Below are 6,120 nucleotides of genomic sequence, written 5' to 3'. Positions count from 1 at the left end.
CAAAATGCCGCGGCGGCTCAAGCGGGTCCGTCCCCACCCTCAGCCGGCAGCGGGGCGGCGATGGCGGTGCCGGCGAGGGCCTGGCGCGGGCTGGGGGCTGTGGCCGGGCACCGTGGTGGTGGTGGCGGTGCCCGGCGTGGCCACAGCGGGGTGGGCAGGGGGCTGCGGGTGTGGCGTGGGCAGGGTCGGTGGCTGCGGGGCCGTGTGTCCCCGCACGGGTGGCACATGGCCCCTCCGGCACCCCTGTGGCCACACGGCCACGCCAACCTCCCTCCGTGCCCACGGCACAGCCCCACACAGCCCTTGGCACGCGGCCGTGCACACACACACACGCACACACCTGCACACACGTGTCCTCCCCAACACACACGGGCTCCAAGCCCCCCCGCGGGTGCCGGTACCACGGTGCCGGTGGCTGAGGCCCAGTAGTGCCACGGCACAGCCGGCCAGGCCTTTGTCTACTGGGTGACTCCTTGCTGGTGCCTGCTCTGTCACCCTCCGGCCTCCAAATCTGCCCCTGCCGCGGTGTCTGTGTGCCCAGAAAACGCTGCTGCCCTTTCTGTTGGGTCAGGGAGCCCAGACGGGCACACGGTGTCCCCAGGAGCCACATCCCATCACCCTGTGCCCCGCTCCTGGCTGTGCCCATCGAGGCCGGTGCCGCGTCCTGGATCCCTCTGTCCCCACGAGCCTGAGGGGCCGGGGCCTGCCTGGCTCGAGGGCTGCAGGCCGGGGGTGAGGTGCCACACACGTGTCATCCACGGCGTGGGCACGGCAGGGACACGGTGACAGCGGTGGCCACGTCTGTGCCCACACGCAGACAAAGGGCTGGCCGTGCCCGGCTGCCAGGGCTGTGCCAGCGGCGCCGGCGGTGCCCACTCCCCCGGTGCAGGTGCCGGGGCTGGCACGTGACAGAGGGGCCTCCGCTGCCGGTGAGCGTCCCCCCCGCCGCCGAACCCCCCGACTGTCACTCACGGCTGTGGCCGAGCAGATGGCACCTGGGCTGGGGCCGGCCTGCGGGGAGGCAGGGCCCACCCCAGCCCTGCCGGTGCCGGTGCCACGCCGGGCACCGATTCCCGGGCATCCTCCCGGCACGCCACGTCCCTTTCCCGCAGCACCGCTCAGCTCCCTCTGTTGCTGCCATCTCCATTTTGCCAGCGGGTGCCTGGCGGGCATCGCCGCGCTCCGGGAGCCCACCCTCTCCTGATGCCTGTGGCACACCGGTGCCAGCTCTGGGTAAGTCCCTCGGTCCCCAGGCCAGGGGGTGGCCACACCCCGGGCGTCGGGGCAGCGAGGCCGGCGGTGTCCTGGTTCCTGGCACGGGGCTCACAGCACGTGGGGGATCTGCGGGGGCACCGGGGCTGCCTGAGGCCAAGGAGATGCCACAGGGGGAGTGGCCAGGCTGGTCCACGAAGGGATAGGGACGGGGACAGGGACATTCACAAGCCCCCGGCCCGGTGTATCCGTTCCAGCCTAATTAGCAGCCGGCGAGCGCCAGGGTGGGCGCCGGCGTGAGGCTCATCAGCATGCGCAGCGCTGGGAGGGAGAAGAAAGTGGAGACATGAAACGGGGAGAGGAGATGAAAGAGGAGCGGGGAGATGAAAACCCAAACCGCTGCCTCGCGGTGCCGCGGGCCCTCGGCCGGACCGTGCCGGGACACGGCCCACGGTGAGGGCAGGAGAGGGAGCCCGGTGCTGTCCCCGTGCTGTCCCCTCCACCACAACCACTGATGGCACAGGGCAGAGGGGGCAGGGCCAGCCCTGCTCGGGGCTCTGGGTGACTTTGGAGTGGGGGTTTCATCCGGGGAGGTGAGTGGGGTCCCGGTGTCACAGCGCAGGGGCTGAATGACCAGGATCCATCCCATGGGAATTGGGGCTGCCGTGCACAGCAGGGGCAGGTGAGGTCAAGGTGAACCCAGGACCAGGCACAGCTCAGGGAGCTGGGTGGGAGCAGGAGTAGAGCTGGGTGCTGCCTTTTTGAGTGCAGCGGATTGGGAAATTGGGTCCAGTGACCCCTGGGCTCTGCTGCCCATCCCACTGCTGGTCCCTGTGTGCCAGGACCTGCTGTCCCAGCACTGCCACCTCCACCCCCGGCCACCCCATCCAGGTCCCCGGTGCCCAGCAGGAAAGGGCACAAAGCTCTTTCCTCCTCCAAAATCCATCCTCCATGTCCCTTCCCTCCCTCCGGCAGGAAGGCCACGGATGCACGTGGGGACCCTGCCTGCGGCAGCCACGGCTCCATCCCGGAGGTGGCGGCCAGGGGACACGTGCCATCCTGGGGGCACGGCCAGGGCACGGCAGCGGGTCATCCCTGGCAGAGCCGGGGGTAGGAGCCGGGTGCTGGGTGGTGCCGGGACCCGGCTGGGAGCCAGCTGGGCCCGCGGCGGCTCCAGGGGCTCCGCGTGGGGCGAGTTTTCCGGGGCTCAGCCGGCTGCCGCATCCCCAGCGTGGGGCAGGCGCGTGGCACCGCCTCGGCGAGGCCACGTTGTCCCTCCCCGGTGTGGGACAGGGCCCATCCCGGCTGCCCCCCTGGCTGGCAGGGTCGCTGTGTCCCCTCGGGCCGGTCCGTGCGGGGCCCGGGCGGGCGGATGCGGCTCCGGCGCGTCCCCGGTGCGGTGCGGGGGGAGGCGGGGGCCGTGCCAGATGGAGCCGGCTCGGCGCTGCAATATTTCTGGGAGGTGAAGGATGGGGAGAGATGGATGCGCTAACGCGCGGCGGAGCCACCGCCGGGAATGTCACCGAGGGGAGGAGAGCGGCGGGAGCAGGAGCTGAGCCCGTCCCTGTCCCCATCCCTGTCCCCGGCCCCGGCCCTGTCCCTGCTGCCTCCAGGCCGGGTCCCTGGAGCAGCTCCTCCCTCCTGGGACCCGTCCCTGGGCATCTTCCTGTCACGGGGTGAGTGACAGTCACCCAGAGCTGTGGGTGGGGGGCTCGTGGGGATGGGGAGGGGAGTGGGTGCCCTGCCTGTCCCCATGTCCCTAAAGGTCTCTGCAGGGGTGACCGTGGGGTCATGAGTGGGTTGGGGAGCCTGGCAAGAGGAAGCTGATGGAGGAGGGAAACGAAGGATGGAGGGAGAAAAGGGGGGGCCCTGACTCAGCTCGGATTGGGAGGGGTTTAGTGAAGCCCCCCTTCTTCAACCAGAGGAGGAGGGGCCAAGCTGTGCCAGCCCTGGGGTTGTGGTCCAGGTTGGATCCTGCCCTGGGGCATCCAACCCCACTGTCTGTGTCCCCTCCCTGCCCCTCTACCTGTCCCCCACTGTCACACAAGGGCCAGGAACATGCCAAGTGCTTTTTAAGCCACATGTTGTTAATTAGGCAAACGGCGCCCTGGGAATTATCCAGTGGGAATCTGCCGGAGCCCTGTGGGGCTGGGGATGGAGGGTCCCGGGGTGGGGGCATAGGTGGCCCCAGGGGACTTGTCCCCCCCAACTCTGTGCTTCTTTGTCACCCAGGGGTCACTGGGTTTGTCCCTGCTTGGGTCAGATGCTCTTTGGGGACACTGGGGGGGCTGGGACAGGGGACCCCAACCCCTGATCCAGGGCTGGAGGGAGCTGCCATTGTGCTGCTGGTGAGGGAACAAGGCCACTCTGGTGACGTCACAGAGGTATATGACATCACACCTGGACTGTGACATCACTGTGATGTCACAGCCACCCCCAGGAGGCTGGTTGTGGCCACAGCAGCCCCACCATGGCCGCCCTGGTGGGTCAGGGGGGACACACCAGTGGTGCCACCGGTGTGGGCATGGCTCAAGGAGCGCTGCTGGCAGAGGCCCCCGGCCCCCCCACAGCAGATGGCAGCGCTTGGGACCGTTTCAGGGGGCTGGGGAGGCGTGAGGGGTAGGGGTGACACAGTGTGTGGGGGTGGCAGGGCCTGCCCTCAGCTGTGTCCCCCTCCAGCACCCCCGCCCTGCTCGTCTGTGCCCCAAAACCAGGGGACAGGCGGCTGGTGGCCCTCCCAGAAATGCACTGAGTGCATCAGGCCTCAGCCAGGCGGGTGGGCACGGTGAGGAGACACCGGCATGGCACCAGGGACAAAGGCAAAGGGCTGCACTTGGATCTGTGGGTGCCAGGCCCCGTTCTGGGGGGTCTCGGGTCCCCGTCCCTTGGGAGCGGGTCCAGCCGGGGGCTGCCATCACAGGGCTCGGCTGCTCCCACCAGCCCCCGGGGACTGGGGGCCCCCAGCGTGGGGCACCCTGGGCTGCTCACCCCCATCCTGGGGTGCTCCAATCCCTGGGGACACCAGGGACCCCCATCCCACCCCCCGCGTGCCTTCGGGGACCCCCACCCTGAGGAGCAGCACCCCCACCCCAACCCCGAGGTGGGGGGGGCCCGGCGGGGAGCGGATTTCGGGGAGATGGGGGGGGTCTCCATGGCGACAGAGCGCGATGACGACAGTCGCCATGGCGAGGCTGCGTGGCCCGGCCCGTTGCCATGGCGATGCGCCTGGCACAGCGAGTCGCCATGGAGATGGCCGAGGGATGGAGCGGTCCCCATGGCGTGGGGACTGGGGCTGGGCTGGGCTGGGCTGGGGGAAAGGGGGTGTCCTGGGGGCTGAGCACCCCCCCAGCACACACAGACGGGGGGCCTGGCGCCCGCCGGTGCCGCCGCGTGCCCGGTGCCGCCCGCGTGCCCGGTGCCGCCGCCCGGGATCATTTTCACGAGGCTTTTCCACTCCAGTTCACACTCCCATCTGACAGGCCCAACTTCTCATTTTCAGAGTAATCACTCCACTGCACTAATTGCACATGCAAATATGCAAATTCGTATTAATTAATTACTATACTAATTAGTTCTGTGGTATTTGCGAGTAATAAATCATTCGGAGGGAGCGGGAAGCTGGAGACCTGGCCCATTTACACTTCGCATAAAAATTTAATAGGCGCTCCGGCTGATCCGGGACAGCCGCGGCAACGCGCTTAAAGGCACAGAGCTGGCCTGGCACGGCCTGGGGGGCACCGGCCCCCCCCTGCCCGCTGAGGGGAACGGGGCGTGGGGAGCGGGCAGGGAGAAGGGGAAATGGGGGACAAAGCGCCGGGGAGGAGGGACGGGGGTGGTTTGGGGGCGCGGGGATGGGCGCGACGGATGTGGTGGCGTCGGTGGTGTCCTTGTGGGGAGGGGGTGTGGGGGGTCCCCACTGTGGCAGTGCAGTGTGGGGGGGTCTTCCTTTGCCCCCCTCCTGGCGCCTAAGGGTGGGGGTGCATGGGGGGGTCACCCTGTTTGGTGGCTCTGACCCTGGCACAGCGACCCTGGCTCTGACCCTGGCACAGCGACCACGCCGGCACTGCCACCACACCAGCACCGTGACCACGCTGGCACTGTGCCCATGGCGGCACCGTGGCCGTGATGGCACCACAGGGACCATGACCACACCAGCACAGTGACCACGATGGCACCGTGACCAGATGCCACCACACGCCGACACGGTGACCACCCTGGCATCGCCACCACGCTGGCACCACAACCACACCAGCACAGTGGCCACACTGCCACGGTGACCACTCTGGTGCTGCCACCACACCATCACCGTGGCCGTGCCAGCACCACCACCACCAGCACCACGACGCCGGCACGGCGCTCGTGCCAGCCCGGCGCAGCCGCTCCCCGCTGCCACCTTGGGGGATTTTGCGAGCCTTTAATTGTCGTAAGCACAGATTAATTAAGCAGCGATAAACACAAACCCATGCATTATTGATGAATAAGGGTGAGTTCAGGTTGGTGCGATCGGTGTAATTAAATATAAACCTCAAGCTGCCCATTGTTAACGGACAAATTACATTACTATTGCGACACGTGTCGGGCGCCGCGGCCGGGAAGGGGCTCCTGCCCCAGATCCACGACCCCCTGGCCTCCGGAGAGGGGTGGGGGGCAGGAGTGGGGACCCCCCAGTGCCGGGGGCAGGCCCTTCTCCAGCGCATCCATCCTGGATCCGTGAGCAGCGAGGGTGGTGCTCCACAGGGCCGGGGACACGTCACCAGCCCCTGGATCCGTGGGGATGGCAGGAGAGACAGGGGGGCCCTGCTTGGCCCTGCTGGGGTGGGACACACGTGGGTCATGTGCACACACACACACACACATGTGCACACACATGTGCACACACATGTGTGCACACACATGGGTGCACACACA

The sequence above is a fragment of the Lepidothrix coronata genome, unplaced genomic scaffold, assembly GCF_001604755.1.
Source record: "Lepidothrix coronata isolate B3197 unplaced genomic scaffold, Lepidothrix_coronata-1.0 Scaffold343, whole genome shotgun sequence".
In the NCBI taxonomy this organism is placed as follows: domain Eukaryota; kingdom Metazoa; phylum Chordata; class Aves; order Passeriformes; family Pipridae; genus Lepidothrix; species Lepidothrix coronata.
Note: the sequence above shows the minus strand (reverse complement) of the source record.